Source organism: Trachemys scripta, chromosome 14 (genome assembly GCF_013100865.1).
Source record: "Trachemys scripta elegans isolate TJP31775 chromosome 14, CAS_Tse_1.0, whole genome shotgun sequence".
In the NCBI taxonomy this organism is placed as follows: domain Eukaryota; kingdom Metazoa; phylum Chordata; order Testudines; family Emydidae; genus Trachemys; species Trachemys scripta.
The window spans coordinates 3,262,610-3,274,579 of NC_048311.1; the positions used below are offsets into that span (position 1 = coordinate 3,262,610).

The following is an 11,970-nucleotide window of genomic DNA, read 5'->3' on the forward strand; positions in this document are numbered from 1 at the left end:
TGAAGGGATGAGCTGGTGCATGTGATCTACCTTTGGAAAATGGGCTTCCCCTTCGATTTAATAAGTGTAAATGCTCTCTCATATATGTATTCTTTCTTCATGCTTTTCAATACAGTCCTACTTCAACCTTTCTCCCACCTGGTTCATTTTCTATCTCCAAAGCTTTGTAGCTAACAATGCCCAGTGTGACTTGCAATTATACAAGTCCCATTGTACATCATGTTTTAGTCTAATGATCCTTTGTGGAAAATATTTTAGGTCATGGACAAACACCAGCTTACATTTTTGGGAGATGCCTGTCCAAGGTGATGGCCAGTTATAATATACTTGTGCTGCCCCTTTATTGGTATTCAAGATATGCTGCCATCTAATGGGCATTTTTTAAAGTAGCTGCCCATAGCTCACTCTTACAACATGCTGCCACCTAATGGCCATTTTACAGTATAACTTTCCCATTATTTCAGAGTAGCAGCCGTGTTAGTCTGTATCCGCAAAAAGAACAGGAGTACTTGTGGCACCTTAGAGACTAACAAATTTATTAGAGCATAAGCTTTCGTGGACTACAGCCCACTGCATCCGAAGAAGTGGGCTGTAGTCCATGAAAGCTTATGCTCTAATAAATTTGTTAGTCTCTAAGGTGCCACAAGTATTCCTGTTCTTTTTCCCATTATTGTATTGGCTACTGAACTCTTGGTCACTAGACCCCCACTCCCCTCATTTCCTCTACTCAGGTGCCATCTAGTGTCGATTTCCCCACATGACAGCCTGTTGCTCTCCTCTCCTCTATGGATTCTTCTTGCTATAGCTGCCTCTTACCCATTCTTGACTCTCATATCACCTGGTAGCCATTATTTAATATAACTAACAGCCCATAACTCACTCCATAACATCTGCTACTATCCACAGTTCATTACGCAGCATAGACTTCCTCTTCTCTTCAGTGCTCTCAGCTCAACACTTATACAGCATTATACAGCTTCACCTCCCTTTCCACTTCCCTCTGTTGGTCATTTGGCAACATAAAGTCTCCTTTCTTGCCGTTCCACTTTGGCTGATGTTCATCGGGTCAGTGTTGTCTATTTAAGTGGAAGGACCAGGGACGGAAGTGGCTATAACCATGGTCACATTATGGAGTTTTTAACTGGGCACCAGGCGGAGTGGAGACAAAATTTGAACCAGTTTTTTATATCCATAAAAAAACCTCCTGATGACTGTTTGACAGACCTGACTCTAGGAAAGCCTCAGTTACCCTGGCAAAACCCCCAGCTGGGTCATAAGAACAGTCATTCTGGGTCAGACCAATGGTCCATCTAGCCCAGTATGCTGTCTTCTGACAGTGGCCAGTGCCACTAGGGACACTATCCCTGCCCATCCTGGCTAATAGCCATTGATGGACTTATCCTCCGTTAACCTATCCTTGGGTCTGGACAGTCCCTGTGCCCCTGGCTTGTGAGTCTACCTCTTTGTTGCCCAACCTCCCCACCTCCAAGGGCCCAGTGAGCCTGGAGCTATTGCTTTGCTGGAGCTGGTCATAGCCGGGCGTAGCCAGGATAAGAGCTATGAAGCTGTTCCTGGTGACATGTCCAGAAGTGATGAATAGGGATGTTTTGCCCGAAACACCTGGAGCAAGGTACAAGGGGAGGTAACAAGCAGATAGAATAACACGTGAGGTGGGATGTAAGTTCTTTGGCTCAGTCTATAAATGTCGGGGTACCTCAATTTAACCCTTTGTGCGGACCATGGGACAGCAGAAATTCCCGCTGCTGACTGAGCTGTTCCTTGGCACTGGGCACTCGTGTGTTAGTGTATCTGTAACCACAGAACCAGGATGCTAGAACTGTGCCTTGAGGGCAATAACTTGGCTGAGTGCCTTTGTCACCAAACCATGCCTGTGGTCTTTCTTCCTGGGTAGTACTATCAAGGACTGCTGAACCAAATGTCTGCACAGGGCTGGGACAACATACAGAGAGAGGAGGCAAGCACGCCGACTGACAGCAGTTTGCAGAGGGCTATGATGGGAAGAAGCACAATTTCAGGGGTGGCAGATTTCCCAGGCTTTTTATTGTCCAAACAAAATTGGTCTCCACTCCACCTGGTGCCCAGTTAAAAATTCCATGATGGTACCACGGTTATGGCCATCTCCCTTCCTGGTCCTTCTACTTAGATGGAGAACAGTGAACTGAGCTCTGGCTGGATTCTGTGTTGTATCCTTAGGGGCATAAGAAACGATCTGTAGCAACAAATATGATGATGTCACCCATTGTGTTTTGTTTGTATTAGATTGTCTGAATTTGATTACAAGACTTTATTATCTTACATAGAGAAACAATGAACAGGGAATATATCCAGGGATTTACTTTCATCATTAGTGGATTTTGTGCCTTACAATGTCAGCTCTGTGCAGTTTCAGATGCTGTACACACTCCTCCCAGAGGGTGAACTTTTAGCCAACACCCTGGGGAAAAATACCATTATACTGTGTGTATCAGTGCTGAACATGAGAGAGTGGCAGAGCTGTCTACATCCTCACTTTCCTGGAAGATGTGTTCCATGGACACAGTGGGGGACCATAAAGACTGTCTCAGTAACTCCACGCAGATCATCTCCATTTCTTTTTCACATTACTGCTGAGATTTCCAATGGGAGTTTTCAACTTAATTTTAATGGGGGCTGATGGCTGAAATCACTCAGGCAGCTTTGAAAACCTCAGGCTAAGTTATTCTCGAGGAGTCTCTGCACACTTTGTTGAAAACCACATATTTATTGACTGCTTTGCACAAGACTTCCTTGACCTCTCTGTTTCTCAGGCTGTAGATGAGGGGGTTTACCAGGAGAGTCAGGACCGTGTAGCAAAGAGAGACCACTTTGTTCAGGTCTCTCAGCGTATCATATTTTGGTAGCAGGTACACAATCATTATGGATCCATAGAAAATTGTCAACAGAATGAGGTGAGAGGAGCAGGTGGAAAAGGCTTTTTGCCTCCCGGTGGTGGAAGGGATTCTCAGGATGGTTGCGATGATACACACGTAGGATGTCAGGGTTAGTAGGAATGGAGACAGGGTGAATACAGAGACTAATATGAAATCCAGCAATATGACCTGGTGGGTGTCACTGCAGGAGAGTTCCACCAATGGGATGACATCACAATAGAAATGGTCAATTTCATTCGGCCCACAGAATATTAACTGTGATAGGAATAAGACAAAGATGGCAGTAGCCAAACAACCAATTAACCATGACCCAGCAGCCAACTGGAGGCAAAACCTGATATTCATAAGAGTTGAATAGTGCAGCGGTTTACATATCGCTAAATACCGATCATAAGACATTGCTGCTAGGAGATAGCATTCTGTAGATGCCAGAGAACCAAAGAAATACAATTATATGATGCAGCCACTGACTGAGATGGTTCTGTCCCCAGTCAGGGGACTGGCCAGCAACCTGGGCAGGATGGTTGAGGTGTAGCAGGTCTCCAGACAGGACAAGTTGCCCAGGAAGAAGTACATGGGGGTGTGAAGGTGCTGGTCAGCCACAATGAGCACCACGATGAGGGTGTTCCCGGCCATGGTTGCCATGTAGATCACTTGGAACATCAGGAAGAGAAGAATTTGCAAGTCAGGGAGATCCCCGAATCCCAGAATGATGAATTCTGTGATGGCCGTTTGGTTCTCCCAGTCTCTGTCTGCCATGGTTTGAGTCCAGGAACAATAAAACACATTGTGCAATTGAATTGGAAGAACATAGAGTTAAAAGTTTGTCAAGTTTCATTAATTAATTCCATAAGTATTCAGAAACTCCCCTTCCTGTCCAGATTACAAGCTGAAATTTTAAACCTAAATGTAGAGTTCAGAGTAAAGCGCCAGAAGTTTCAATTTGAGAACAGAACATTTGTATCCATGTTGGCCAGCCTCTGTCATGATCAGAGCAATCACTACTGTGACAGCCCATATCTCTGGTAGCCGAGTACTGATATAATGGATCAGACTATTTCTTTATCTATTATTATATCCCTTTAGTGACATTTTAGAGCTTAACAATGATGCTTAAATGCCGTATTTCATTTCTGGCAATGACCAGAATCATGCTATGTCTTAGGAGTCAAAATCAAACAACTAAAATCTTGGACTGAGATTTTTCAATACGGTCTAGAGTTCTTAGGCACCGACCTTTTGTTAGATTTATTTCCGTTAATTCTAACAATATATCCTGGTATATTCAGCATTTCAGTGCCCTGTAGGAAAAAGAACAATTTTCACCCCCTCACAAGAGATCAGTTTATGCCATAAATTATGAAGTGGAGTAAATTCTCCCTTGGTTCCTCTGGTGGTGATGGTGATGTGGTGAGGGACTGGCAATACCTTTCCTGGTTCCCGGTGTTGGCTATGTAGCAGTAATAAAATACTGCTCTTTGGAGGGTGGATCTTAGGAAGGAGCAGAACCAGGCTGATGTGCAACCCTAACTGGGGCGTGATCCTCCACACTCCATGATGGTTGTGGGATGATAATACAGGAACAAGAAAGGCACTGGGGCGGAAGAGGGGAAGGGGGAAAAGATGCTATCCCTGAACTCAGAGTCTAGAAAGAATCAGGCATGAGTGATCCGGTGTAATAAAACTCTATCACCACTCACCACCCTATTGGGGCACACTGAGCTAGATCCTCTGCTGGTGTAAATCAAGGTAGCTCAATTTTTGTCAGTGGGGCAGACCCCCAACTGAAGACCTGTAACAAGACATGGATCTCATGCTCCATCTCTTTGAAAAGGTGCTATGAATGCTGACTGGCACTGCTGTGGGAAGGTGAAGCTAAAACTGTTAATATTCACCTGAGGAAAAGCTCTGTGTAGCTCGAAAGGTTCTCTCATTCACCAACATGAGTTGGTCCAATAAAAGATATTACCTCACCTGCCTTGTCCCTCTAATATTCACAAAGCACATTCATGCCCCTGTTTGGAAGGTGGTATAGAAATGCAGTCAGGAAGACAGTGCTCACCTGAAACCACAGGACAGCAGCCCAAGCTTGACGTGATGAGCTCTTGTTTCTCAGGGCTTGGCTACCAGGACTCAGGATCCTCATCAGAGGTTCTTGTCTCTCCTCTTTCTGCAGAAACTGGATTTTCTCAGTGAAGAGACCTGCAGTGACTTGAAGGGATGAACCGGTGAATTTGACCTTCGTTTGGAAAAGGGGCTTCCCCTTTGATTTACCCAGTATAAATGCTCCCTCATATTTGTATTCTGCCTTCATGCTTTTTAATATGGTCCCACTTTAACCTTCTCCTACTTGGTTCATGTTGTGTCTCCAAATTACAATTATACAAGTGACTTGCAATTATACAAGTCCCATTGTACATCATTTTTTAGTTTAACGATCCTTTGTGGAAAATATTTTAGATCATGAACAAACACCAGCTTACATTTTTGGAAGATGCCTGTCCAAGGTGATGGGCTGTTATAATGTACAGTAGAACCTCAGAGTTACGAACTGACTGGTCAACCACACACCTCATTTGTAACCAGAACTACGCAATCAAGCAGTAATAAAGACAAAAAAAATTAAAAACCAGTACAGTACAGTACTGTGTTAAACGTAAACTACTAAAAAAATAAAGGGAACGTTTAAAAAAAAAGATTTGGCAAGGTAAGGAAAATGTTTCTGTGCTTGTTTCATTTAAATTAAGATGATTAAAAGCAGCATTTTTCTTTTTCATAGTAAAGTTTCAAAGCTGTATTAAGTCAATGTTCAGCTGTAAATTTTGAAAGAACCACCATAACATTTTATTCAGTTACAAACATTTCAGAGTTATGAACAACCTCCGTTCCCAAGGTCCTCGTAACTGTGAGGTTCTGTTGTACTTGCACTGCCCCTTTATTAGTATTCAAGATATGCTGCCATCTAGTGGGCATTTTTGAAAATAGCTGCCCATATCTCAGCCTTACAGCTTGCTACCTCCCACTTTCCTATTATTGTATTGGCCGCTGAAATCTATTGGTCAGTATTTCTGACCTCCCCCTCCCCCACTTCCTCGACTCTGCTACCATTTAGTGTCCATTTCCCAGCATGACAGCCTGTTTCTCTGCTATCCTGTAGTGCATTCTTCTTTTTGCTTTCCCATTCTTGGCTTTTATGTCACCTGGTGCCCATTATTTAGTATAATAGACCATTTCTCACTACTTAACATCTGCCACTATCCACAGTTCATTACATAGCATTGAGGTCCTTTTCTCTTCAGTGCTCTTTACTCACCACTCATACACTATGATACAGCTTCACCTCCCTTTCCACTTCCCTCTGTTGGTCATTTGGCAACATAACATCTCCTTTCTTGCCCTACCATTTTGGCTGCTGTCCACTGGGCAACACCACTACACCTGTTCCACTCTTCTGCCGTCTAGTAGCCCTAGTCAGCATAATTGCATCTCTCCTCATTTCTAACCTACTGCTGGGTGTGTGCTGTTCCAAATTCTAGCCACTAGCAACCAAATCACACAACATCATGATTGCAACATTAGTGGCTACAAGAGCACGTACAACAGCAGCGGCTTTCAATGTATTAGCAGGGGTTTCCCCTCCAACCAGTGCACTTGTGTTGATGTGGGGTCTGTTTCCAATGGAAACGCATAGATTGAACCTACCATGACAGAATCCCCATTGATCTCTAGGCTGAACTTCCATAGACGCCTCTGAGAATCTAAGTGTCCAATTCCCATTTCAAAGTGATTTGGGTGCCTAACTCCATTAGGTCCCTTGGAAAATCCTTTCCATTGTATTGGAGCCCTACTGTTCTCACCGTTGCCCAGCTCTATATCCTAACAAGCTCCCCTACATCTGGCCAAGCCCTGACATGCTCCTAGTGACTGAGCCAGAACTGCCATGTTAGGCACCACAGGAGCTCTGCCTGTTGGTAGGCAGTAGCTTTGTAAGGCACCTGGGGCTGACTACATACAGTGTCCTGAGAACTAGCCCTCTCGGGACGGTCACTTGTTGCAGTGAGTTTTGGGGACACTCTTTGTAACAGGTCCCCTCCCTTTGAACTTCTCTGTGCAGTTGGTGGCAGAAGAGCAGCTGCTGCCCTGAAGGGCTGCAGGCAGAGTCCCTCATCAGGGACTGTCTGACAGACCCAACTGCAGAATTGGCCTCAGTTCTATGTGTGCCTGGCAAAACCCCAGCTGGGTATGGACAATCCCAGCAGACCTAGCATGTGCATCTACTTCTCTGTGGTTGCCCAACCTCCCCGTCTCCCAGGGCCCAGTGAGCCTGGAGCAGTTGCTTTGCTTGAGCTGGTCACAGCCGGGCTTAGCCCAGGTAAGAGCTATGAGGCTGTTCCTGGTGAAGTGTCCAGAGGTCACTGCTGGGGCCTAGTTGTTTGCATCCGTCCTGTGTGAGCGCAGTGAAGGTGGTTGGTTTGCAGAGGGCTATGCTGGCAAAAAGCACAATTTCAGAGATGGCAGATTTCCCAGGCTTACGTCCCCACATATGCTGCACCAGGAGTTAGTATTTTTATTGTCCAAACATTTATTTAGATAAATAATGACTTTTTTACGGATATAAAAATTGGTTAAAATGTGGTCTCCATTCTGCCTGGTTCCCAGTTAATAACTGCATGATGGGAACATGGTTATGGCCACCTCCCTCCCTGGTCCTTCCACTGAGATGGACAACACTGAGTGCTGAGATTTTCAAAGGGAGTTTTCAACTTAATTTTAATGGGGAATCACAAAGGCAGCTTTGAAAACCTTAGATTCATAAATTCATAGATTCTAGGACTGGTAGGGACCTTGAGAGGTCATTGAGTCTAGTCCTCTGCCCTCATGGCAGGACCAAATACTGTTTAGACCATCCCTGATAGACATTTATCTAACCTACTCTTAAATATCTCCAGGGATGGAGATTCCACAACCTCCCTAGGCAATTTATTCCAGTGTTTAACCACCCTGACAGTTAGGAACTTTTTCCTAATGTCCAACCTAAACCTCCCTTGCTGCAGTTTAAGCCCATTGCTTCTCGTTGTATCCTTAGAGGCTAAGTTTTCTCCCTCCTCCTTATGACACCCTTTTAGATACCTGAAAACTGCAATCATGTCCGCTCTCAGTCTTCTCTTTTCCAAACTAAACAAACCCAATTCTTTCAGCCTTCCTTCATAAGTCAAGTTCTCAAGACCTTTAATCATTCTTGTTGCTCTTCTCTGGAACCTCCCCAATTTCTCCACATCTTTTTTGAAATGCGGTGCCCAGAACTGGACACAATACTCCAGTTGAGGCCTAACCAGCGCAGAGTAGAGCGGAAGAATGACTTCTCGTGTCTTGCTCACAACATACCTGTCAGTACATCCCAGAATCATGTTTGCTTTTTTTGCAACAGCATCACACTGTTGACTTATATTTAGCTTGTGGTCTACTATAACCCCTAGATCCCTTTCTGCCGTACTCCTTCTTAGACAGTCTCTTCCCATTCTGTATGTGTGAAACTGATTTTTCCTTCCTAAGTGGAGCACTTTGCATTTGTCTTTGTTAAACTTCATCCTGTTTACCTCAGACCATTTCTCCAATTTGTCCAGATCATTTTGAATTATGACCCTGTCCTCCAAAGCAGTTGCAATCCCTCCCAGTATAGTATCATCTACAAACTTAATAAGTGTATTTTCTATGCCAACATCTAAGTCGTTGATGAAGATATTGAACAGAGCTGGTCCCAAAACAGACCCCTGCGGAACCCCACTTGTTATACCTTTCCAGCAGGATTGGGAATCATTAATAACAACTCTCTGATTACGGTTATCCAGCCAGTTATGCGCCACTTTATGGTAGCCCCATCTAAATTGTATTTGCCTAGTTTATCGATAAGAATATCATGCGAGACCGTATCAAATGCCTTACTAAAGTCTAGGTATACCACATCCACTGCTTCTCCCTTATCCACAAGACTCGTTATCCTATCAAAGAAAGCTATCAGAAAGCTAATCTTACCCCTGCATTCCTGTGTTGTTTGCCTATATTCATCCTCTGTAGTGTGTCCTAGTTTCCATTTTTTATATGACTCCTTTTTATTTTTTAGCTCATGCAAGATCTCGTGGATCTCGTGAAAGTCTGAAATGAAAACCAACCACCACAAAACCAAACAAAATATAATTATCAAATACAATTGTAAAAAAAAAAATTCCAGCCAATTGTCCTCAATAATGCCATGATGGAAATTCAGCCTAGCAGTAGAAAAATCCTGAGTTGGGCTGGAAAATTGGAGAAGTTAATCTCCTTGTGGATTGAAACTAGGAGAGGAGCAATGGTGAAATGATTTAATTCTATGACAATGGAGACCGTGGAAGTAGATAATGATTCAAATTTTAACCTAAAGGACTGGGAAAGGTTTGTTTACCTGATGTAAAAGAAAGTTGAGTCTCTGATGTGATCTGTGGACTCAGGAATTTGGAGACCAGGCTATGGGATTCTTAGTCTGTCATCTATCCACAACTCTTTCATATACTTCACTTCATTCAGTAAGAGAGCTGCAGATACCTGAAGGAACTCTCTAGTTCTGGTGAGATCTGTGGTACGTTTAGTTTTGTATCGCTTACCAGACAATAAATGTGTCTTCTGATTTATTGTTCACCCTTCATATGAGAAGGTGAAGTCTCCCTTGATATATCTAATAATGAGCGCCATAGTGGGAAGAAAAATGTAATTATCATATTTTTTTTTCAACAGTGGAAACATCATAAATGGAATGAGATCTCCAATCTCAAAGGGAAAGCAAACTCAAAGGATGTTTTCAGACCACTCTAGAACTGTGGAAAAAACACCCCATTGGTTGAAGCAGGAGAGTTTTAAAGGCCCAGTGCATCATTCTTTGTGCACCTCATCCACTAGAGGAACGATGAGGGTTTATTAATGGCCAGAGGTTAGAACATTCACATACAGCCTGAGAGTTTTCAAAGCTGCCTCAGAGGTCTGAAGCCCAAATCCCATTACATTTTAATGAGAATTGGACATCCTATTCCTTAGGATAGAGTTCAATGTTCAAAGCTATCTCGTCTCCCACTTCGTCCTCACGGGCCAGAGGGATGCACCAGCTGCCACCTGAAATGAACTTAAGTCTCCATCCACATGGCCACCTTACAACCCTGTGAAGTCCCCAAAGGGACTCAGGTGGCATGCCCAAATAAAGATCTATTAGGAAACCAGAGACATGGGAGCTGAGAGAGGTCTATGGCTGCCATGAGCTGTATCACATCACTCCCTGGGGCAGGAAAGTAGTGCTCGGTTCAGGGTATGGACTGAGGACAGAGTTTTATGTGTGTCTCTTGCCTTCCTTGCAATCTTGAAGACTGGTAGGTGGGCAGCGAGGCCAGGATCCTCAGGCCAGGATGGAGACAGACCAGGGCAGAAAAGGAAAGGTTCCTGCTGGATCAAACGTGAAGAGAGGACAGAACCCTGAAATGTAAGAGGAATTTTCCATAAACAGGTCCAATAGGGCAAGGTGCAGGCAGTGAGGCAGACCACAAAAAATGAAACAAGACAAAGGTGCTCAGGGTCTTAGAGCTAGGCAAGAACCCTGACCTGACAGAAAAGCGAGAGCACAAGATGCGGAGCTGAGCCCAAAGTGTAACCCAAGCCAGCCCCAGACAGGAGGCCTGGCTCCCATTGAAAACTAGCAGCCCAGACAATAACACCAGGAAAACGTAGGTAGGAGTCCATGGCACACAGTGCAGATCGATGGTTTGAGCCAGTTAACTGGGACCCACCAGTGATTTAGTGAGGACAACACCAGGGCCAATCAGCAATCTCCAGCTTGGGTCATCACCAGCAGATGGGAGCTGAGCAGGGTTTTCGTTAGACCCCTGAGTGTGTCTCCTCATCTCGATCTCTGCTGCATTTCTTAACCGAACACACATTTCATCCCCTACTGGTCACTATTGTGATAGCCTCTTGCTACAGGGGAAGTACATGTGTCATTTGCTGGAACTCATTCTACAAAAGCGTTTGACCACATCTGCAGTCACCATCAAAGCATTTGACCATATTTGTATGTTGAGATTCTCATTCTCAAAATGCTCCTACCTTTCCCAATGCACAGGAGATAGTCTGAAGGGTCCTCAGGCTTGAGTCCCGTTGATCATTCATGGTTGCCTCTTATGAGGATAGCCTACAGTCTTAAATGAAATTGTTAACTATCTCTTTGACTGGGCCTGGGCATGGTTGCAAAATGAAATGTGGACATTAAACTTTGGTGCCTTAGATGTTTCTGAGATCTTTGATTTCCCTCTCAGTATTTTCTCCACACACGCACTATCAGCTCCTCCTCCCCACCATTACCTGCACAGATCACCTTCCAATAAAGCAGAATACTCAGAATAAACTTTGTGCGTGATGAAGTATTCATGGTTGGAGGGAGGGTAAGGCAACTGTGAAGAAGTTTGTACTGAGTCCCAGCTCTCAATCCTAAACATCCTGAAACTGCATAGATAAGGGTCTTATATTGACCACATTAAATTTGGCTGAGATTTTCAAAGGAGCCCAAGGGAGTTAGGCACCCATATCCAACTGGGATTTGGGTGTGGAATTACCTTAGGCTCCTTTGGAAATCCCAGCCTTCCTGTTTGCCATTTAAGGTTATCATGCTGGCTATCACTTGAACTCAAGAGAACTTGCTCTTCGAGGTGTAGAAAAGAGCAAACTTGAGGCTATCTAAAACCATACAGAAGAGGAGAGTGGTTTGTGCAGAGGCACAATTTACACATGTACAGATGTGTGTACACACACCTGTAACCCTTCTGCCCATCAGAGTTGGCAGCAGCAAGGGCCGGGTTCAATATCTGGGGTTCCTTTCAATAACACAAAGCAAAACTGGCTTGAGCCCCCACCCAGTGACCTGGGACAATTACATACCACCCCCTGGGTGCCTCTAAGAGGCAATACTTCCCCTCTCACAAACACAGAGAGTGTAGCAAAAGCCTTTTAATAAAGGAGGGGGAAAATG

At 44.2% G+C, this 11,970-nt stretch overlaps 1 pseudogene; it reads right to left on the bottom strand.

The window, feature by feature from the left end:
* Positions 1-2,711: 2,711 nt before the first annotated feature.
* LOC117887570 lies at positions 2,712-3,689 on the bottom strand (annotated as a pseudogene).
* Positions 3,690-11,970: the final 8,281 nt, after the last annotated feature.